We start from the raw sequence: 24,342 nt of genomic DNA, 5'->3' as shown, positions 1-24,342 counted from the left end.
TTGAGTCACTTCTACATTGCTATTGGGAAAAAACCAGACCACAAATCCTGATAAAATTTTTGCAGTAGCTGAGTACAAACACAAAAACACAAGGGTGGTGGCCCCTTCAAGATAGAGCTATTTGAGAAAAGCAGATACCAAATTACTCCTTTCCTGAATCCATAGCCAAAGGAAAATCTGAAGACCTCAAGCTGGTATGTTCCAGTCTCCATTATACAAAAACCTTTGTCTGCACCTTAAAATTTCAGAATAAAATACTGCTTTTCCATATCCTTTCTTATCTGGTTTTCTTACTACAAGACCCAAAGAAGCTGGAAAGCACATGGGTTGATAGTATTCTATCAATCACAATTTAAATCAGGATAAGCTCTTTGGGGCAGAAACCATTTCATAGTTCTCTGCTGGCAGTACACTATGCAGTGGGAATTAAAGGATGAGGATCCTAAGAGCTACTACCAAAAACTGTCATCATAAGCAAGCCAGCATTACTTAGGAAGAGCCCTAAGTAGCAATTACCAAAGCAATCAGAAGGAAAAAGTGTTGTCTTTCAAGATTCTGATCCACTTTCATACCTTATTTCCATGCTTCTGCTTACACAATAAAGATTTTTACCTTTCACATTCAAGAGATTGCAAATGACCTGTGAAATAAAATGAAGGAAATAATAGAATAAGATACGTGGCAAGACCTATTTAATTTCTCCCTGATGCTGTAGTGCTGAAACAATAGATACTGGGGAATTATAATCAGTGGGGTATTCAAACAACCCTGGAGCACTGCTGGGAGTAATTTTTGTTTAAGGCTGTTACAAAAATTTTAGAAAAGCATTTCTAGGAGAAATATTTTAGTGAAAATTTCTTTTGCCCACCCACACTTTCAGCTTGTCAGTCAGCACATGCGGGGACGTTAAGGAAGGAAATATTGAGTAGGTTTTCACTTTTTTTTTGCACTGGCTTTATTTAAAACAAAAAAAAAAAAACCAAAAAAACCCAAAAAAAACCCAAAAACCAAGAAACAACTAAACCAACAAACCAAGAAATGTATATTAAAAGCCACACATGAAACCTTTGACATTTCATTCAACTAGCATTTGCTTGTAAGAAAAGAAAAGAAGAAAGGGGAAATGTGAGCATGTTAGCATCTCTTATTCTCTAAATACCATGCAGTGTGACTGCAAACATGGAAAAATGCACAAGCAGAAAGTACTCAAGTCTACACTAGCCTTTGATGCTGAGTCAGACTTGAAGACACAACATCCCAACATTCAGTACTAATGACCATCCTTACCCACTCATCAACATTTCTCAGTGGAAATTAGCAACTATCTCACCTGTCATTAACCAGGTCTCTCTACATCAGAAAATTTATGCATGGGCTGCTTTTCCATGTTATAAAATAAAGAAGGTTGCAGCATGAGTGGAGGAGTTCAGGAGAATGCATTTACTCTGAGCCATGACAGTACCATAACCTTTTGCCCTACATCCTGCCCATCCTGCCCTCCATGTAATTACTTTAGCAAAACCAACAAAAATCAGCATGAAACAATCACTGCTTCCCCCTCTGGCTGTTTCAGCGACGGTTTATAGGGAAATGTTTTCTTTTTGCTTTGCAATTTTTTTCATGAAGATTGAAAAACATCTGAATAGTTTGTCCTTTTTTGAAGTTGGAAGGAGTCTCTCTGGTGGATAAAAGGCATTCCTTGTCACTCTATAAATTGCAACTATTGTTTAGCTGAAGTCTATTTCGTTGATTTTTGGATAATAGAGGGCAAGAAAGCAACTGATGATTAAAGGAGCTAGACATGATTAGAGAAAAAAAATCAATAAATGTATAAACAAAAAGCAGTTTTCACGCTTTAACCAGGTGATTTATTTCACATTTTGTGCCTCCTTTTACATTAAAGTTGTTAATGTAGTCCTACACAACTTGATTACACTTTGCTTTTTTTTTTCTGGAGTGCTTTGTACTTGAACAGAATAAAAAAATACCTTGTATATCATATAAATTGAAACAATTTTGTTTAAAGTAAGAAGAAAGAATAGAACTTGATCACAGAAGATGAATACAACATCACAAAACTGAATATCCACCAAATGATTTCTTGCCTGTTTGCTGGGGAGAGGTTTGAAAGCAAAAGATTATACTCCCTTGCAAAAATTGCAGAGAATGGTATCAAGTTAAATACGACCCATGGGCAATAGCCAGCTTTGAGTGTATAAGGCTGAAGGGAAAGTATAATTTGCATTTCAGTGGCAGGAAAGCAAAGAACTAACATCTGTTGTCATTAGACACTAGTGACCCATTTACCATGTGTGCACGTATCTGTTAAGAGTCCTTCCATAATATAGTCATAGAAGTTAGCTTTTGGGTACCTTTGGTTCATAGTTTTGTGTAGCATAGAAATATAAACCACATCAGCTCCAGCTTGTTAGAACTACATGTAGTCTCCCACCTGAAAGAACAGCAAGAATGGATATTTTACTGACCACTTAATTCTCTCATAAATGTATCTACCTTCAGTCAAAGAATCACTGCTGACATAAATACCCTTGCTTATTCCAGGATCTTACTTTGTACTGTTTCTTTTGAAGCTCTGCTAAAGACTGAAAGCAGCCAATATTATTTCACTAATGTGTAGACTTGTATCATCATATTAATGAAAAGAGTTTTTTCATCATTTTCTGTTGCACACTGTGGAATAAAGCCCATTCATAGGGGACAAGGAAATGCTCAGCTGAGTTCACAGCAGATTGGGCTTCTTCCTATATTTGTTACGCAACATTCAAAAGTGATGGTGCCTGTGAAAGTCCTCAGTGCTTTCCATTTCCAGAGTGTAAAGTCCCTTCTACTTCAGGATTGATGTGAAGGTCACAGCTCAGGCTTTAACCTTGTGCTGTGACTACATTGTCATAGAGCTTTCTGCACATGATATTGTGGAACAGTGTCAGAACTCAGGACATCCCTCTGAATAAACTGCAACCTTCCAAGAGAACAGGACTGGGTTTTTATGTTGCTTGAAAAATTTATAATCAGACACATAACTTTTTGTACCTAAGATGTGCCATGTTGCTACTTATCATGCATGTATTACTTCTTGACAGAATTTCTCCTACAGCTAACTGGTTCAAAAAAAGTTCTGAATAATGTGAGAAATCTTCCTCATATGTCTAACCCATATTTAGCATATGACATTTTGTCTATTTTCCAGGCCTAATTGGGTTCTTTCTTCATCCCTCATACTTCATGCCATTCCTACTGATTCACCTTGCCTTCTTTTTCTCTGTTTGGGGCCCAGAGCAGGAATTCCTTTATCATTTAGCAGTAGTACATCAGGGTTATAGTTAGATATGACTGATAATAGCTGTCTTTTGAATGTCCCTGAGGCTGGACATACAGCTGGAAGAAGAAAATGTTAGCAGTCCAGTTCTCTGAGATCTTCACATCCCCTGCACTGTCCACCATCTGCTGTGAAATTTTTCAGAGAGCCAAAAAACTGGGTTCTAACCTTCTTTTCTACAATTAAATCAAAATCTACAAGTCTTTTACTCAAAAAGCTAGAATAAAATCTTTCTGTTAATGATTTTGTAGTTCAGTGAGATATAAGAAAATGTTATGTAAATTGTACAAAAATAAATATGACTCTGTAGAGGTGCAATAGAAAATGGATTAGTACAGATGTTCAAGCATTATGCATGTAAGATGGATTCCTGAACACACCACACTTGCGTGATCCCCAAAATTGCTAACATTTTAGACTGCTAATCAGGACACCAAAAAAGAGAAAAAACCAAAAGGTTTGTTCCCTACAGATTGATTTCACAGCTTACCTTTCACTCAAGTATGAATAAGGATGGCGCTTCGCGAAAAAATTGATAGTTTCATAAAAGCGGACACTTGCATTGACTTCCACTTGAAAGAAAAGTTTTATGCTAGAGGAAACTTTGCCAATTAAAAATTAGTTAATGAATTAATAGGTTATACAAAACTTCAAGAAAACCAAATATTATAATGGGCTTTCAGTTCAGTTTAATTAATTCTATTTTCTGTTTCAATTAGAATCCATTAGGAAAGTTATTGCCAGTATTCATCGGAAGAATTTTTGTATAGGATCCCAGATTGCTTGGCTTAAACAGTGTCACTCTGCTAACCATGGCAGAGCTTCACCAGCATCAATCTGCACAACTGAATGAACATTCAAATATGAGGCACATAAGACCCTTGCAAAGCAGAGGTTAGACTCTGCCTTGCTTTAGACAAACTTCATAGAAAAGGATCTGCCCAGTGTAAGTTAATCTTCAAGTGGAAGACAGCTATTGCAGTGTAAAGAGGCCTTGTGCACCTAATTTATTCTTAGATAAATTTCAGTCATGTATAATGTACCTAGTGATTTCTGTTCAGTTTTACAATGTTTGGAGGTTAGATTACATGGTGGCATAGTACCTAGTAAGATGTAAGAAAAACACATGGTTACTGACATGAGAACTAGATTTGTCTCAGTCAAGAAAAGAAGCAATTTTATTTTCTCAGTATTTTGGGAAGTATTTAATTTCATTATTGATTGAAGTGTGGGTTTTTTAATTGACTAAATACAAATGTAATGAAAAACATTGCCTCTTTAAATGAATTTTAAAATTAATTTAATTTGAATGGGAATGACAGTGCTTTTGGTTTTCTGACAATGTTCCTGATTATCATCCATGACATAATTCTAAAAATATACATACCTTCATGGACTGAATGTACACAAACTTTAACATGGAAATCAAAGTATTGACTACCTTAGAGGCCATGCATTATACATAAAAGAAAAGAAAAGCAACAATCAAACATTGCTTTTGCTTACTTATGAAAACTTGGGATATTAGACTATATTTTCATCTGGGAAAATCAAACTTCATGTATAGTCCTACAGTTAGCACATGCAAATTTGCTGAAAGAGCATGTGGACAACTGCATAAACTTACATAGGGATGGACAGATGATTTGCTGTCATATCTGAATTCAAATTTACAGGTGGGTGGTACACATGACTGCATCTGTTGTACTTGAAAATACTTGAAAATAAGTCCCCAAAGGAGCGAAAGCACTGTGGGACACAGGTGAAGAATAACAGCATCGAGTATCTTTTGATCTTTTGATACAGTTCTAATGAAAATTCTCTTGTCTGCTCAAATCTCTCCTTGATGTCTGTGGCCAAATGTGATCAACACTGTAAAACATACCAACAGGCAGTTCACTTATTAGGATAAGAACCTAAGTAATCAAGATTAACAGGAGAAGGCAGTACTTATTTCCAATTGTTAGATGAAAAAACATAGGCACTGAAGGATTCAACGATTTGCTGTATTGGGTTTGGTGCCAAGGTTTTGGTAGCAGGATACTTACAAAGGCAGCTTCTGTGAGAAGCTGCCAGAAATTTCCCCTGTCTCAGATGCAGACAGTGCCAGCCAGCTCCAAGATGGACATGCTGCTGGTTGAAACGAAGCCCATCAGGAGTAGTAGTTCCTCAGGATAACATATTTAAGATGGGTAAAAAGTTACCTCACAGAGGCAGCTGCAGGCAGAGAAGAGTGAGAATATGTGAGAGGAGCAGCTCTGCAGACATCAAGGTCACTAAAGGAGGGCAAGGATGTGCTTCAGGCACCAGAGCAGGAATTCCCCTGCAGTCCATGGCGCAGACTGTGGTGAAACAGCCGTGCCCCCATAGCCCACGGAGGTCCATGGTGGAGCAGAGATCCACCAGCAGCCTGTGGAACCCACCCTGGAGCAGATAAATATGCCCAAAGGAGGCTGTGACCCCATGAGGAACCCACATTGGAGCAGTTCGTATGTGAGCTTTGACCATAGCCCCCATTTCTCACCTACCTGCACTGCTGCGGGAGATTAAGTGGAGAATTGGGAAAAAAATTAAGCCTTGGAATAAAAGAGAGGTAGGGGGAAGGTGGTTTTATTTCTCATTATCCTTCTCTGATTTGGTTGGTAATAAATTCAGGTAATTTACCCAAGCTGTGTATGTTTTGTTTGTGATGGTGACTGATGTTTCCCTGCCCCTTGTCTCAAGCCAAGAATCTCTCATTAGGTTTTTTCTCTCCTGTGAAACTGAGGAGGAAAGGGGTAGAATGACTTAGGTGGGCATTCAGCCAGGGTCAGCCCATTCTGCTTGCTTGTGACCACATAATGTCGTACAAAGCCATGGAATTGGACTTAAACCACCTGAGCTGTCTTGTGCCTATTGCTTTAAATATTATATAACGTGTACAGCAATATACTCGATAAAGTTTGCATCTACAGTTAAGACTGTTTCATACTGAAAAACCAGGGATTTTGATTATCATTCAAATTATTCAAGGTCAAGAGTAATCTTAATGATACTTCTTCTCCATTAGTATTACACCTCTTAGATTTAAATATTTGCAAGAAAATAAAATAAAAAAAAAAAATCTAATGCTTATGTGAGAAGCACTTGTCTAGATGTAATAGTGCACTTAGTACACTTGATATTGTGTTAAAAAAAACCCCATAACACAATTTTGCTGTTTGTGAACTGGTAATTGCACTCAAGGTCAAGTATGAACAACAGCTGATTTTTTCCATTTACTTATGATGAATCCCTGCTCATTAGAAAACTGGATAATTTTAAAATAGTTTTAATTAGCTGCTTGCTCCCCCAACAATATTTATGTAGACGTTTCTCATGACGAGAAAGAAACACAGATGCGTTTGCTATCTCTTGCAATGCTATGGAGCAACAACGTTTTTAGGTGAAATGTTCTGAGGACAAGCTGAATTTCAGGTCAGTGGAGATTTCTTCACATTCTCTAATAATTTATATTTTCATATAGGTTGAAATACTAAAAAAAAAAAGCTAAAACCTGGAATATCTACCACAGTACTAATCCAGATCTTGACAGCAAAACCAATTTATTGCATACTGACAGGGTAAGCCATTGCCTTGAAGGATATATATTCTGAAGACTTACAGAGTATAATGATGTGAAGGTGCTGAAGAGATAAAAGGTTTATTTTGAAATTTTTGGTGCATATGCTGATGTTTTGCTCTCTGTTCTTGCTCCTCAGTGAAATACAGTATTACAGTCCCCAGGTCCAGGAACACAATATAAAAAGATTATTCTAATGGAATAGGGAGTATTTACTGGCTTCTACACCAATCCAAGTGATAACAACACTTTGTCTCCATGCAAATAAAAATGCCAAAACATAAAGGCACATCTGACCTTTATTTTATACTCCTTACAAAAACCCCACAAAACCAAAAACTAACTGACCAAAACACAGTCTCAGTAACTACCTATTGCAGTCTGAGAGGAAACTAAAGTTGATTAACAGAAGGCTGAAATGTTTATGTGTGAATGCCTCTGTTCTCTGTGGCTCCAGCTAATATGAAAAGAACAGAAAAGAAGCAGCTCAAGACACTACAATTTTAGGCCAAGTAGTATTTCAGTGTAAAAATTACTGAGAATTATTTTCCAGTTTTCCAGAGGTAAGAGGTGGCTTTTCTGAACCTATTTGACTTTAAAACCTAACATTGAGGAATTCAGCACCTGGCTGAACTGGTTTCCAGCCTTTGAGACTTTCTGAGCTCTATCCAAACACAAGCCACCTCAAATCCTAACATCTGGTGGTCAGACCTGGGAAACCAGATCACAACAGGTAAGATTGTTTTATTGATCATTGCCAAATGCAAGCTGCAATAGGTCACCTTTCTCATATGTGCATATTCTCTCACACACGTTCCAGCACAACATCTGTATTTAGCCCTAGCTTGGGATGGTACCTTTCTTGACTGAGATTTTAATTTTCAAGATCTTCTTTTTTTTTTTAATATACATTGACTTTGCATTTTTTTTTCAAACCTGACATTAGATGTCAGAATCATGTGCCATTATACAGTAGGTTGATCCATCTCTTTGTCTGGATGCATGGAGGTGTAATAGATAAAGAGATGAAGACTATGCAGAGAGCAAGACAAGAAAGGAGAAAGAATTCTGGAGGGTATTTTTACCTGAAGTAAGACAAGGATGCAAAAACGATATTGTTATAATGCAAAATCTATTTTTTTTTAAAGAAAGGCTGATGAATAAAATAAATTCTATAAGGACAGAGGAGAAGGAAACATTGGTGATAAGAATAAGAGAAGTAATTTCTACTGGCACACGGTTAAAATTATTACAACTAAAATTAATAGTTAGCAAACTATTCACTTAGTTGCCCTCTTGCCAAAAAATAGTAATTTTTTTACCAGACTGATCAAATATATAATAATAAACGATTTTGCAGGTTTGGGCAACTGCTCTTCCACCTCTGATTGCTGTCTGGGTTCTTGTCACAAAGAGCCATAGTCATCAATGAGAAGTGACGAGAGAAAAAAAAAAGCTTTCCTGGGAAGCACCTTTACAATCTAAGATAGCTGTCAGTGATAAACAGACAGAGAATCTGTTAAAGCAGAACATACTTCTTGTTCTCTTACTAGTTAAAGCTTTGCCTTTGCATTTCTCATTTCTATTCATGGAGCTAAGAGTGCAATAAATGCATTAAACCCATCAGGGATAAAGAAAGAGAGAAGGGAAAAAAAAAACCCAACAAAGCAACAACAAAAATCCCATCTGCAAAAAGATGGGTAGCCAGCAGAGATCTATGAATAATTTAAAAGGCACCTGTCTCTCCTCATATTGGCAACTTTGAACTACTCTTGCCTTGCAGATATATTTCAATTGCCTGAGCAAAAAACATTGTCTCAAAATTCTTAAAAAACTTTAAAGTGCTTAACACTCCTCCAAGATGCTTCGAGGAAAACTTCACCATTATACAAAAGCATTTCAACTTACACTGTGCATACATTTATTGATACTTGTAACAGGAGCACATCACTGAGGGAAGTAGAGCATTCAATTAAGCAGAGAGTCTTTACACCAAATTACACTTTCAATTGCAAGTCCCAGCTCAGCCACAGGTAGCCGAAATTCAGACAGAAATCTTGGAATGAATTATATGGCATGTGTTATCATGGAATAGTTTAGGTTGGAAAAGATCTCTAAAGCCATTGAGTCCATTCTTGGACTGATCACCACCCTGTCAACTAGACCATAGCACTAAGTGTCACATCCAATCCTTTCTTGAGCACCTCCAGGGATGGTGACTTGACTTCCGCCTTTGACCAGTTTGTTCCGTGCTTGACAATCTTTCTATGAAGAAATTCTTCTTGATGTCCAACTTGAACCTCCCTTAGTGGGAGGTTGTGTCTACCTGAGGTTGTGTTCTCACACCCTCTTGTTAGTTGACTGGGAGAAGAGATGAACCTCCACCTGGCCAAAACCTGCCTTCAGGTCAGGCAGTTGCAGAGAGCAATGAGGCCTCCCCTGAGCCTCCTTTTCTCCAGGCTAAAAACCCCAGCTTCTTCAGCTCCTCCTCACAGGTCTTATGTTCCAGACCCTTCCCCAGTCTTGTTGCCCTTCTCTGGACATGCTCCAGCATCTCAACCTCCTTCCTAAGCTGAGGGTCCTGGAACTGGAGGTTTTCAAAGTATGGCCTCCACAGTGCTGGGTACTGAGGGACGATCACTTCCCTGCTCCTGCTGGCCACGCTGTTTTTGATCCAGGCCAGGATGCCATTGGCCTGCTTGACCACTTGGGCACACACTGGCTCATGTTCAGCTGCTGTCACCAGCACCCCCAGGGCCTTTTCTGCCAGGCAGCTTTGCAGCCACTCTGCCCCAGCCGGTGGCACTGCCTGGGGTTGTTGTGACCTGAGTGCAGGAGGCTGAGTAAGATGACCATAATGAGTTCTACTGGGCAAAAAAATATAATCATTTCAGAATCTATCAAGAGAACTTCATTATCTTATTGATCTTATTGTCCAGAGGGAACGCTGTGATCTGAACCTAAAACATTTTTAGGGGCTGGGGATTATGCCCATTCTGTTGGACTAAAAAAATCCCAAATCCAAATCTTAAAAATAAACCATTATGTGTGATTGTAAAGAGAGAGTTGTGATAAGCGCTGGTAATAGCATTCAGCATGATAGTCTGCCTTTTCACAGAATCATTTGTTGTACAGTGTTGATTCTCACCTTCATGTCTGTCAAAGGTAATTATTTGGGCTTAGAAATTGTCATCTATCCAGGTGAACACTAACAAAGAAGTTTATAGCAGATGGATTAATAGACAGGTCACAGGAATTTTCCAGAGTAATATTGTAAAAGGATGAGCTAAATACCTGTCCCTGTGTGAAGGATTCTGTTAGGATCTGACAGTAGTTAGCAGGAATGGGCAAACACATTTCAAAAGAGAATATATATGACAATATATAAATCTGTAAAAACATGTGTATTATCAGAATTGAAACATCTTGTTGCATAGAAGAACTTTCATCAGAATTAAAAAAACTCATCATGTCACTGTTAAATTAATTTGGGTTTTTCAGTTTGCAATTAAAATCTCAAATTTTACTTTAAAAAATCACTCTGACTGAAAATGACAATTTTAATCTATGGAAATTAGTTATGACCAGTGACTTCCATCACAGATGCTTTTGCATCTTAGATGTACATTGGAGAAATAAAGAAAAGGGGCTGAGATTAAAAAGGTAATCCATCACCTACAAAGCCTGAAGCATTAGTAGCATGTAAGGTGAGATTTTCTGGAACTCCTTTGTTATTACCTTGGCCTGCTCTTTTCAAAATAGAGCTGTCAACACTTTGTAAATAAAAGACATTACAAAAGACAGTTAAAATCTATGTCACTGACCTCTCTCAGAAAAGAAAGTTGGCCTAAATTATGAGGGCCTCAAGGCTGTATTTGTTCAATGTTTTGCAAGGCTGAAGCAATCATCATTGTCAGCTTTTACAAGCATAGAATAAGGGTGTTATTTGTGCAACCTGTTCCTGTGATACAGTTCTTGCCTACAGTTCTTGAATTCCAATACAGCTTTCCCAAGTTTTGCTCTTTCCCCAAAAATTTCAGATATAAGTAATTCTAAAATATTAAATACTGAAGTGAGATTTCCTTATGGTATCAAACCAGTACTTCAGTCCCAGAGAAATCAGGAATCTGTGAGAGGTCATCTCTTTTAGTTGAGTTTCTGGCTGAAACAATGTGTTTTGGGGATAATGGGGGTACTGCGGGAGAATGAAATATTCTGATCTATCCTTCCACTCGTGAGTCCATTTTCTCTATAGTGACATAAAATAAAGCAATACTGACTGTTCACCTTCCTGCCTGAATCCTGGACCCAAACTCACAACTTCCTTCCCAGGCCTCTCTTTGGATGCAACACAACAGAACAAACAAAAAATGTAAGTTAAAGGCAGAGCAGCTGAATTAAGCTAAAGGTAGAGCAGCTATTCTAAAGGGCATCTCTCAATGGCATCTTAGGATATTATCAAGGGAGTAGCAGCAGCTGATCTCAACAATAAGGAAGCGGGAGGTACTGAAGACAAACACAGTGGCAACACAACATTTAGAAGACCTACACTGAAAAAAAAAAGAAAATAAAATAAAAGGAAAGAGGATGGGGCACAGGCTACTATAAAAAAAATAATAAATTTTATTAGAGAAATATTTCTTGCCATAGAAAATCCATGGGTTTCTCAATTTTCCTTGTTTGTTTAAATATGCTTATGAAGAAACTCGTTAAATTGGCCATTTTATAATTCTGCTATGCATTTAATTCTCTTTTGTTTCCTTTTCTTTTTAATCTTTTTGTGTGTGCGGGAACAAGTAACTGTGATCGCAAACTTTTGATCTGAACAGAAAGATTTTTGCTATCAGAAAACCGAGAAATTCAGAATCCTGGCTATAAATCTGTGAGCAGATTAAATCATTCACACAGAAAGCCAAATCACAATTTAAAAAATGAAACTCAAACATCAGAACTGGACTTGCTTTTCTTTACATAGGAAAATGAAAATAAGAAACCCCTCAATTATCCTTCAAGAATATGATATTTTATGCTCATAAACGCAGAAAAATACAATGCAACACAAAAAAAATTCAGAAAAATATTGACCAAATTTAATAGAGAATTTAATCCTGATATTCTGTGCATATCTATTAAAATATTTAGCATTTTTCAGCCTTCCTTTCTAATAACATGTTTGGAATTGAAAACTTGGTATTTCAACCTTTCAGAGGTAATTTTCCTTTATATCCTGGGTAGTCTCACTCTTAATCAATAAACTCAGTTTCATGTACTATTAATTTTTTTTAAAAGGTTGACATTATAAGCAAACTAGCAGGGTATTTAGTAGACTCACAGTAAATATTTCATTTTAGGAGATGAAGCTCATTTTATACATCAATCAAAATGTAATTTTCCTTAGTAATACACAAATGTAATGGGTTTCACCTGTGTGCCTTTATGTCAGCAGGTACACAATTTATGAACTTCATAAAAGCAATATGGAGATAAAATCAATTTTTAAATATATGCTTAGTATTTTTCTAAATTACAAAATGAATGCAATTAGCAAAACTTTCTATTTCCTAAAATTTAATTTATTTATCTGGAATAGATTTGTTCCTTGGATGATTAGGTTCAGTATTCACATAATACAAGATGCACTATTCAAAGGAGGTATTACTCTTTTGAAGTAAAGCAAGATTCTTGTAAAAAATTAACCACTCAAAATGAAAAAAAACACTGGGAGAGCTATGTTTTCTCCAGATAACATAACAATTATTTTAGAAATAGTCTGATACTATCTTAGAATTAAACACATATTACTGCTGAAAACAACCACACAAAATGGAATTTGCTGATTGCATGCTGATTTGTTAGAACCAGAAATTTTATGTGAGGCACTTTTTTTTTCCAAACAAAATGCCATGTACGCAAAATTTGTACAATAAAGAACTGAAAAATAACTTCTTCCTCTTTCTTGACCAGTTCTTAACTTCTCTGATGTCCCTTCATATGAGCATTCACACCAGTGGGTCTCCTTTCCAATTTCCTCCTCCTCATCCCAAGAAAACTTAATTGGCTTTGGATTCCAGTTCTACATTCTTGCCCTTGAATCACAGGTACAAAAGTGTCAATGGCAATTAAAGCATTTACTTTCTATCCACAAAGAAGAGGTTCATTTCAAAAATTATTTCTGATGTTTTTAAGAAAGTCTTCAATTTCCCGAGGTAAAATGAACAATATGCTGAACAAATATATAATTTAAATATATGAAATGTAGCAATTACGGTAATGCTAATATCGTAAATATTGTCATGAATTCTTAATAATATTTTTCATGACTATGCAAAACTCCAAATTCATAGGGAAAACCAGGACTTCTTTTAGTTTTGGTGCCTCAATGCAAGTCAGTGTGTGGTATCAGTGCAGACCTGCTCACCAGCTGGGAACTTGTGAGGGGGCTTCCACTCTGAATAAACTCACTGGCCATCTTTGCAATGTCTTCACTTTTTAGGTTGCTATCTTTTTGTCTTCTCTCTAAATCTATGCAACTTCATTGGCAAAGCTCCCTCCAGCAGATTTTTCTGACACATGCAGGCAAAAATCATTTCATAGCACCAGAGTTACCATGCAGACATCAATTCAACCCTGTGTCAGTGCTCTGTGCAAACACAATGCACAGTTCACACGTGCCAAAGTAGGATAATTGCATGTAACCACTTGGTATCCTCACCCCTCTTGCCTTGCAAAGGTTTTTGAAAATGATATCTGGTGGCCAGCAGTGACTTGGCAGCATCCATTAGTTTTCTCCTTTTATTGGAATGTTTGCTGGGAAACTCATGATGATCTAGAGCCATTTTTAATGTGTTTATTTAATATAAATTAGATTTAAAAAAAACCCCAAAAAACAAAACAATGAAAGCCACTAAAGGTGACTCTTACAGCAAGTTGTAAGATCATGGCATGTAAGACTTGGGAAGGGAGTACTACATGCATACTTGGGACAAAAAAAGAGAACATGTCACCTGACTATTAGTACTTGTAAAGATAGATGAATTTTGATTTCGGTAGACTCTACAGATTTTTAAGCACATGCTTACCCCTAAGTCCTTGGACAGAGAAGTTTACAACTAATGATGTGCACAGCTACAAAAAGTAGCATGGCTTTAAAACTTTTTCAAATATGCTAAAATCTTTGTCTTTTTTGCTCCATTTCTTAATTGCCTGGTCATATTTTCTTTCAGAGTCACTCTTTGTTATACTATGGCCTCAAATGTAACTAAACACTTGTTCCACTTTGTAGAAAAGCTGATGAAATTAAATAATTCAACATTTTGTTTCTCCTTTAGCAATTCCTAATGCTGTTCAGAAAGCATCTGTCCTAGCTAGTATTTAAACAGAATAGTTGCCAATAACCCCAGAAAGACTGGAATATCAATGAAGAACAGAATAGACGTAACATAATCCTGGGTCTTATCATGCCTCTTATATCTGAACCAGAGCAAAAATGCAAGTGAGGAGCTTGTTATTCCAACTCTAGAAGATTAAATAATCCAGAAAGCGATGGTATTGCTTTTGAGGGCTGGAATGAGATAAAATAATGAAGCTCTTTAACTCATGGATTTTCAAGTGCAGAATCTGGGTCTGAATACTCTTCTAACACTTGCTGTGGTATTTTCTATGACTTCTGAAGAACTGATCCTGAGAGGTGCTGAGAACTAATTTTATGATGGTCTATTAATATATGTAAATGTTTCTGGATTGGATTAAATTGCTCACATTTTACAGAATCAGTTCCCTGGATCTGTCTGTATTGAATGTATATGCCTGGTCTGAAATGCAGTTGATGTAGCTAGCTCCACTTAAATTTTGTAGTTTTTTCAGGTGTGGAATGCACACTCAGGATCATGCCTTAAGTCTTGCTCCTTGGAACACAGAAGAGAATTAGACATTGAAAAGTCTATTGAAACACAGTTGTGTAAACATGACATTACCTACAGCATATTGAAATTCAGCTTTCTGTAGAACCATTCTTCTTTAAACTGTGCACGCTTTGCATAACAAAACCCTACAACATATAACAGTACAGTACTTCAGGGCTTGAAAGACTGGTGCTAAACTTTTGAAACTCAAACCTTTGAAAATGCCACTATTTTCCTCTTTAAAAAATGGATTCTTGAGGTCACATACTACTTTTTTTCATTTTGTCATTAGTTATGAAAGAGAGGTGTGTGGTATGTCTCCAAGGGAGACAGAGGGAACAGACCACAAAAATAAAAACAAAGAGAGGGTCCAAGCATTAACAAAACATGTCATTTTCTGTCATAATATTTAGCTCTACTACTAAGGCTTTGTGAACTAAAATTTATAGTATGAGAGAAGAACAGTAAACCCCACACTAAGTATTTTTAAAGCCACGGGAATTGCGCACATCCTAATTCCTTGTATTTTTAAGAGGTGCTTTACTTGAAATCTTTAAATACAAATTTCTCTCCCTCATTACCACACTGAGAGAGTCTGACAATCGTTAATAGCAACAAAAGCAACAGCAATAACAAAAAATCATTCTGCTTTTCCAGAACTCAAGGTATTATTACTGACACAGAAGAGTACATTTACCTTTCAGGAAATCTGACAAGTGATGTATGAAAAGTCTGACACGCTTCACAGAATGCTAGTAAAGCACAACATGAGTTAATGAATGTTGATAGAAGTAGGCATAATGGTTAGGGCAGCTCTATTTAATCAAAATACATGGGTTTTATGCTTCTATTCATTTGTAGAGGGGGGGTGCTTTCATTTTTCCATAAAATTTATATCAATAACGTTCAGCAATCTGCTCACTTCTAGCTGCTAAATTTCTTTCTCTAGTCATGCACTTCTCTTGTAGGCTCTGGAGACTTAGAAATATGGGGAAAGTACTCAGTATGCTTAATAATAATATTTTAAACAGATTAAAGTTCTCCTCCTCCTGTTAGATGTACAGTTTTGCAAAGGCTTTTCCTTGCAAAAGTTCTATGATGTTCCTTTTTGTTTCTCTGTCTCTGACTTCAGCATAAGCAAATATTGCAGAAGAAAGCAGAGGACCCTCAGCCAAACTATCATCCCTGTAAGGACTTAAAGAGCACAGTTGTCTGTCTCAAACACCGTCAAGGCCACAGAAAAGACTAGCCTAAAGGTAAGACCCACAGGAAGAACTTGAGGGAAGCACAGAAGGGAGGAATTTGCAGCAAGAATATGCTCATTCCAGGCCAAGCAGAGAAAAGATCTGCTTAGCACATCCTGATCAACATACCCAGACAAAAATTCCTGCTGTGGCAGACTGTGGGAGAGGAAGCAACTGCTTATGCTGCCCCAAGTTATGGGAACATCTGTGACCACCCCATGGATACCCAGAACTTGGATTGTATAAAGGTGGTATCCCCAGAACAGCGACCACAGGACCCCACCACCAAGAAGCCCAGGGTGAAGAAGGACAAACAGGACGGCTTTGGATCCACAGGTGGGCACTGTCTTCCACTTGACCTCACTCTTTCTCTCTCTCCCCTCCCCTTGTTTTTTCCTTTTTTTCTACCACACATATATTGTTAAATAAAATCCATGTTGTTGTCTTTGACATATGGCATTATTTGCACCTTAAATGGACAGAGGCATCTCTCACTATCTGGGTCTTAACAATCACACAGAAGAAAAAAAAAAAGTAACAAAAATGCACGATGCTGTGAAGGGAGAGATCAAATCTGTACTTTTCAGCTCTTCATAACAGCAGCAGCCTTTCCAGGGTCTTATGCCAAAGTTAGCGTGGTTTTTGAGAGCCGATGCAGAACAGAGATGATAAGGGACAAGAGAGCAGCTGCTTGCTTTGGACTGTTCTACTGGCAGCATTGGTGGATTTTGCACTAAGCGGCGGTGGCTTCTACTCAGCAGCTTACAGTTCTCCTCTCTCACTCATCCTCAATAGGAGTGGAATGCCACTGCAGCTGAGACACCACTAGTGATGAGCTAAGCTGATAAGACAGAGAAGGAAGAAATAAAAACCATGTTGTATTATGGCATGATAAACAAAATCCAAAAAAAACTAAAACCAAAACCTGAGCTTAAATTTTTCACTGCTTTTATTTCTATTAGAGGTTCCTTGTCTGTATTTCTTGTCCCCTACATGTAGCACAGGATTCTCTTAAAAGGAAACCCACTCTTCTTGTGAGCCTTGGTGGGGGACAGTGCAAGGTGTTAAGACCATGTATAGTCTGTTTTCTTACATTATTATGTACATAACGCAAACACACAAAAATTCTCTCATGCACTTTCTTTGCTAAAGCAGAATTAAGCACAAATTTATGGAAGAGACACTTCCTTGAAATGAGCCCAGTAGCATGTTGTAAATGAATAGAGGATGAACAGGGTGCTTCTGGGTGAAATAGTTCCAGCTGTCAGTTTGAGTTCTCTAAAAGAAGGAAATGTTTAGCCAGGGCATCCTGCGAGAGCACAAAATAGCCTTCTAATGGAAACAGTAGCTCCTAGAGTCCTAGAGATAGACAATTATGAATGACTTGATGAAAAGTTGTAATGGAATTTAGAACCATGTGATTTTTCTTACAGTGTTCGCTGCAAACTACATAATGTGGTACATGGAAAAATTTAGAAGACTATAAATCATGCAGGACTTTAAGAAGCTCTTTGTGTTTCTTATTTCTTTGTAAGCATTTCAGCAAAGCTACCTTAACTCTTCTGATAGATGTGACAAATTTCTTTAGTTGATGCTGCTCGTTTCCAGATAAGATAATGGACCATGAGGTACAGAATGGTGCCTGAAAGTTATCATTAATTTATTTCCTATTTCTTGTTAATTTATAATGTATTTTTGAGGCCCATATTTTTATTGTCAAGGGGTCTTTTCAGAGATGCAGCAATAATTGCACTGATTTTTCAGCTTTACTTCTCTTGAAACAGATAGCATCTCTTCGCTGACAGATCCATGCATGAAACAGCCCTAATAATGTAATTTAAAACATGGAAAGTGTTGTGCTTGTTTTGCTTCAGTATTTTGGAACCTATTGCTATTCAATTTAGTACTCTAAATGAATTCATATCATATCCCATTATTGAGGAAAATGACCACCTGCCTCCCCCATATGTTGATTTCAGTTTTAAATAGTGCCATTTGAAAGTCTTGAAACTCATTAGAGTGACAGGGTTTGAGCACACAGACTGTGTCACTCAGAAAAAAGATGGGGAAACATAACTTGAATTTTAAGAAATATTTCAAAATATTTTTTTTTCATTTCCCAGTCTTTGACCTGCCTTTAGTTTTTCATATTAAGAAAAAAATTTAAAAGTAGTTACAGACACTGTCATTTTCCTGCTTATTTAGAGTCTATGTTGTTGTTGTGGTTATTACTATTATTATTATTATTATTATTATTATTATTATTATTATTATTATTATTATTGTTATTATTGTTATTATTGTTATTATTGTTATTATTGTTATTATTGTTATTGTTATTCAAAATAAGTCTTCTGGTTGTAAAGTTAACTCTCTTTCAAGCTACCTCCCTGAATAGAATAGGACACTGAAACTCTGACAGCCTTGGCTTTGGGTTGTCCATATTTAATGATTTAGCAAGACTACTACAGGTATTTAAAAACCTACCAATTCAAAGACAGGTAGGGATCTAGTCTGAAGGTTAGCTCAAGGCATATTCTTGAAATCATTATTTTCTACTAATATGTAGTGCAAATGTACTAATATGTAGTTTGCACTGTGCCAAAAAAAAAAAGACAAGCCCACTTTTGATGATGCAGGTCTTTATTATCTCCACAAACCCTAGGGTAATGCTTGGTTGTGGAGCAGGTAAGCTCTGGGCAGATATCTAAAATGACTCACAAGCTAGACAAAATCATTTTGATCTCAGTCCTATCTTGAGGAACTGCCAGAGGCATCCTGTTGCAGAACTACAAAATCGTTCAGAACTCAAAGCAGTATTACAGCTAATACTGTATGGGCAAATACATTTGCAAAGCCACGTTGTTGTCTTCCATATATAATAGCCATTGATTCATTCTGTACTTTAACATCTTGCTCAGCTTCTTGTTTTTTATGAAGGGATAAGAATTTGACACATACGCTCCCCAAAACAAATATTAAAAAGGTCGAAGTACTAAAGGAGGCACAACTGGACAATCTGTACTGTAATCTCACGTCTTAGGAGATAAGAGGTAACTTCTGCTACTAACAGGATGCATGTCTTCTCTTTGGGTATATCTTGCTATCTTTCCATGGCTCTTGGGTTTCAAAGACCTTTAGGTTTCTTGGAAAACTGTATTCTTTCTCCCTCCACATCCTGTTCTTAGGGAAAATATTTTTAATTTTCAAGGCTGTTCTGAGGAGAAGGATGTTTTTAGCTATTGAGAAAGATGGAAACACTGCCTGCCTTGTTTTACAGTTTCCCAAACATTTAGAAGGAAGGAACTTTTCAGTTAAAACTGACATCAAATCTGGGCTCAAAATTTCTCTGGGCTCAAAATTTCTCTGGGCTCAAAATTTCAAATTCCTACCAACTCCACAGGTCCCTAAATTGATGTGGTCTCATTTCTTGCATCATGACACAACTTGTTGATACCCATTGTAGTATTGGACAGCTCAGACAGTGCAAACCTTACTATTAGGGGTGCCGTCCTGTAAGGACAGCCAGAAACTCTGGGATTTTGGCTTTACAAGATGCATTGTTATTTTGATGACAGAGCACCTTCACAAACACAGAAGTTCATGTCTGTCCTGTTTCTTTCTGTTGTGAGTTTACTCCTGTAAGTGACCAATACTGGTGATGAATGACGGAAAACCAGAACAGAGGCTGTGATTGAGTCATTTCTCTGCCTACAGAAAACAGGTCACCCCCAGCAGACTACTGGGCCTGCTTTATACTCTTGCTGCTAAAGTTCTGGGCAAACAGATTTTTTGTTTGGCTCCTGCTTTAGATCCTGGTGGATCTGAGCAGAGAGGGGTCCCGCCCAGCAAAACCAATAGGTTTCAGATCCATGTTTTCCCTCCCACTGGAAGAAAAAATGTAAGAGTTCGGCTTTGCAGGGCTTTCCCCACAGCTCTCCATCCCAGATGTGTCCTTTCTCCTTCACTCACCCCTACCTGTGGAAGGAGCAGCATGCCCTTGACTCTCCTTTCTTGTCTGCACTGCAGAAAAGCCTTGGAGTAACTTTGATAAAGATCATGGCAACTTCCCAGCTTTCTGTCCCCACGGAGATGCCATGGCAGAATGTATTTAACAGCCAGGGAGCCTATAGGTGACAACAGGGAGACTGCAAAATTGCAAGAATCTGTCTTTAAAGGACAGCAAAACAGAGGCTGACACAGACACACTCAAATAGCACCTGAATACATAAACAGTATATTGAATGCTCTCTGTCAAATCTTCTGCATGACCCAAGACTGTTTGGAACTCACAAAAAGTGTTCTCTAAGAGTGGTGTCTTCACCACAGCAACTGAGGATTTGAAGAAACGATGAAACCGTGAACTGCTAAACTTAGAGAGCTGTCCAATTTCCGGAATTGTCAAAACTGAAAAAGACCAAATATTTTCTAATAAAGCCATTTTATGAATTAGAGGGAAGGTCAAAGGAGAGTGATTAGAGAAACTGCAGTGCCTCTTTGAGCAAATTTACTGAACAATCTCACCTCTAAAGCAAGATCACAGTTAAGATAATTTGCTAATGCAAATGTGAAAATAAAGGAAAATGTCATCAAAATACATGCAAAATTAAATTCACAATTATAAAAAGAGTTATGGCTGAAGGGACACAGAGGATTTGCATGGAAAAAAACGTTCTTGGGATCAAAAATCCTTCTGGGAACCCATGTCCAATAGAAACAAACATGTATTCATTAAGAGAATATCATGCAGGTCAGATTTTACACATAACTGGACAGGAATTTGAGGAAGGAATTACAAAAAACATTTGTAGTCAAAACCTCCTTTACTAAGGAAGGTATTTTTTATTTTTTTTTTTTCAGTGTTCATGTTTGAAGAAAAAACTAAGAGGTCATTAAGCTGTATATCTAGGATATTTTTAATGATAATATTTTATAATCAGGTACAGTTTTATAACGATTTATACATTTATAAGTATCTGAAAGGAATTTGCAAAACAGCATTGCCAAAAAGCTCTACATTTGTTTTAGAAAACAGGTTTGAGAGAACTGGAGATTGCAGTTGACATCATTGCTCAGTTCAAAAATATTTCTCTGAATTCTGAAATTTTTTGGAGGTAAGAAATCAGTAAATTGCTGAGTCTGTGTATGACAGTGATGCAGTGCAAAACTGGCAACTAATATTCAATCCATCACCAGATGCAAACACAATTATTGGAATATGAATCCCAATATAACCAGTTAGACGGTGCCTGGGCCAGTTCTGACTTTCGCTGCTGGGCCAAAGGCAGCACTGCGGTGTTTTACTCCAGAGATACCTTGGCTGCTGGAAAGTGCAGCGGGGCAAATCCAGGCTGTCAGGACTCCGTTTCCTCAGGAGAGAGCGCTTCTGGCGATGGTGGAGAGAAAGGGAGCGGATTCTGCTAGAAGGTTGCCAGATGTTTATTCCGTGGGTACAGAGATGTCTGCACCGGGCCACTGCTGCTAACAGAATGGAGGCCGCATGGTCTCATTAACATTTTAAGCTCAGGACAGGGGAAGGGGATGCAGAGGGGAGCATATGTGGCCCAAAGTTTAGAGTCCGACTAGCTGAGGGGGAAAGGCCGACGCCCCTCTGCAATTCCTGGCCAGCACCCTTCGGCGGCTGATGGCCTCGGGCTGTGCTGGCTGCGGACTGGCGTACACCGCTGGTATAGGAGAGGAATGGAGCTGACCATTTCCCGGGGGTTAAACATCGGTTTATTCAAGGTGATGCGGGGTCCAAACACGGGGAAACCAACCGGGAAAAAGTTTTTTCATAGGGGGTGAAAACAGGATTATAAAGGAGGGGGGTGGGTACAGGCGGAGCCAATCGGGAAAGGTGAGGGGATGAACTTCACAGAACTGACACTCCATGGAGACCAATAATCAAAAGGTAAAGGAGGTGTCCTGGGACCCCAGCCAACCACCATCTCTAGAGAGGAGAAGGTTCTCGAAACCTGGGAGGAGCAAGGGAGTGATTGACTGGACAGGGAGGAAACAACTTTCACTTATAAGGGAAACCAGGGGAGGAGCAATTACATATCGGCAACTATGAATAGCGGTTACTATAGCAACTTAGCTGACAGGCTAGCAGTGGCGGGAAAAACTGGGGGAACGAAACCATTTTACACATAATAGGGGAGAACAATACATAAATTGGGGGAATAACACAAGAAACTTAACAACACACTACCACAGGGGAGGGGACAGGTGAGCCACCAACCAGGTGAAGGGGCAGGGTCTCAAGGGACTAGGGACACCTATCACACGACGCCTTGCTGGTATGTTAGCCTGATTGACAGGGCACACTCAGCGAGGGGCGAGGGGGAAGGGAGAAGGTAAAACAGGATATTGCAACACACCACAACATCTCCCCCTAGTTTTGTTTAAAAAGAAGAGGACTGTGTTTATGGTGCAGAATGATTCTACTGAGGCTTCCAGGTCATCCACTGGAGCACTGAGGGCTTCTAAATGGTAGACCTCAGGAGGGGGAGATGAGCTTGAGATTAACTTGAGAACCATGCGTCTGATTACTCCAAAAACAATGCTAAAAACTACAATAACTACAACTAAAATAAACAGCACTAAAATTACAGTTTTCAGAATAGATCCCAACCAGCCCGAGAGTCTCCAGCCATTGAAAAGTCCATTCAGCCCGTTGTCAGTTTCTCTGTTGATGTCTGAGAGCCTTTGTCAAGGCAGTCCATATGTGGTTTGGGCTGCGGTAGGAGATCGCAGGTGGGATGATCACGAGTAGGACGAGAAGCAGGCTCGGTCTCATGGCATCTCGAGGCTTCACACGAACAGTGGAATCTAAACTGGTACAAGGAACTTGAGACAGACATATATTACAAGCTATTCCAGATAGGAGGCTTAAATGGAATTTCCTCCAGAGAACGCGCGCGGCGTTTTCTTCTCCAGGCAGTGTGAGCAACCTGGGGCGCTTCTGCAGATTTCTCTGAGACTTTGGGAACATAGGGCTTTACCCATTTGGAAGGAACCCACCTTAAACCAGAGGGGGTGGACACACAGGCGTATCCACGTCCCCAAGTAACCAATTTGTAAGGTCCCACCATTTTCCAAGTCTCAGGGTCTTTTACTAAAACCGGAGGTTTTTCTTTTATGAACCTGTGACTGCTCCCCCCAAAGTGGCGTAGGATGGGTGGGTTCAGGCTGTCAAAAGAACAATTCAGAAAATTGATTGTGAATAGTGCCCTGGATAACTGGATGTGGGGAGGTTCTACTTTCAGAACCTGTTGTTGCTGGTCCAGGACGCTTTTAATATCACAGTGAGTTCTTTCTACAATGGCTTGACCTGTAGGGGAGTAGGGGATGCCAGTTTTGTGCTCTACTCCCCATTGCTTCAGGAAGCTCCCGAATTCCTTGGATTTATAAGCGGGCCCATTATCAGTTTTCAGCTCCTTGGGGATGCCCATGAAAGAAAAGGCCTGTAAGAGGTGCTTAATAGCATCAATAGATGACTCTCCTGTGTGGGCAGAAGCATAGACCGCTCCAGAAAAGGTATCTACACTAACATGAACATATTTCTGCCGTCCAAAAGACTGTATGTGTGTTACATCTGTTTGCCACAGTTCACAACTGTTCAGTCTCCTTGGGTTTGCTCCCGTACTCACTGTAGAGAGTGCATGTTGTTGGCAATTTGGGCACGTGGCCACAATCGCTTTGGCCTGTTCTCGAGTGATGTTAAACTGGCGAACCAGGCCAGGTGCATTTTGGTGGAAAAGCTGGTGGCTGATTTTTGCCTGTTCAAAAACATTTGGGAGAGTGGCCATCACTGCAGGTGCAGCAAGAGCATCTGCCCTTCTGTTGCCTTCAGCGATAAACCCTGGCAAGCCAGTGTGTGACCTGACATGCATCACATAAAAGGGTTGCTCTCGGTGAGTGACTAACTTTACCAGTTTGGAAAGCAATTCAAAAAGTGCGATGTTAGATACATCTTGCAGTATTGCTTGATCTGCTCTGGATACTACTCCTGCCACGTATGCAGAGTCTGTAATCAGATTAAATGGTTCTGAGAATCTTTCAAAAGCCCTAACAACCGCAGCCAATTCAGCAACCTGAGGTGAACCTTCCACCTCAGCAATGTCCGTCTCCCACTGCTGGGTTTGAGGATCCTTCCAAGTCATAACGGACTTGTGGGACCTCCCGGACGCATCTGTAAAGACAGTTAGAGCCCTTTTTAAAGGTCTCCTACTTAGAGCAGTTCTTAATTTTAAAGTA

General features: G+C 38.6%; 1 long non-coding RNA gene across 2 annotated transcripts in view; it reads left to right on the top strand.

The window, feature by feature from the left end:
• Nucleotides 1–24,342, top strand: part of LOC102066250 (uncharacterized) — a 125,448-nt gene that overhangs the window by 64,077 nt on the left and 37,029 nt on the right. For both annotated transcript variants that reach the window (XR_012580441.1, XR_012580440.1), the window contains exon 4: nt 15,972–16,419. This is a non-coding gene — a long non-coding RNA (uncharacterized LOC102066250). The remainder of the gene's footprint in view (nt 1–15,971; nt 16,420–24,342) is intronic.

This window comes from Zonotrichia albicollis, chromosome 1 (genome assembly GCF_047830755.1).
Source record: "Zonotrichia albicollis isolate bZonAlb1 chromosome 1, bZonAlb1.hap1, whole genome shotgun sequence".
In the NCBI taxonomy this organism is placed as follows: Eukaryota; Metazoa; Chordata; class Aves; order Passeriformes; family Passerellidae; genus Zonotrichia; species Zonotrichia albicollis.
This window is presented reverse-complemented; position numbering and strand designations above follow the sequence as displayed.